This window comes from Plasmopara halstedii (genome assembly GCF_900000015.1).
Source record: "Plasmopara halstedii genome assembly, contig: Scaffold_54, whole genome shotgun sequence".
In the NCBI taxonomy this organism is placed as follows: Eukaryota; Oomycota; class Peronosporomycetes; order Peronosporales; family Peronosporaceae; genus Plasmopara; species Plasmopara halstedii.
In genome coordinates this window covers 120,145-120,428 of record NW_020186975.1, presented here as the reverse complement: position 1 = coordinate 120,428, position 284 = coordinate 120,145, and positions in this window count along the sequence as shown.

The following is a 284-nucleotide window of genomic DNA, read 5'->3' as shown; positions in this document are numbered from 1 at the left end:
TCGACGGAGGTGCCCCAAATGCACCTCCATAGCCGTCTTGTCTCCTTCGGCACGGCTGAGGACGAAGATATCGTCAAAGTACGTCTGCGCGAACGTACGTAGCGGCCTGAACAGCTTCGTGACCAAGCGGTTAAACGTCGCTGGGGCATTCGACAGGCCCTGCGGCATCACAAGCCACTCCCAAAGCATACCGCTTGAAGTGCTTACCGCTGTGAGAGGAATATCGGCATTCGACAGGCCCTGCAGCATCACAAGCCACTCCCAAAGCATACCGCTTGGAGTGT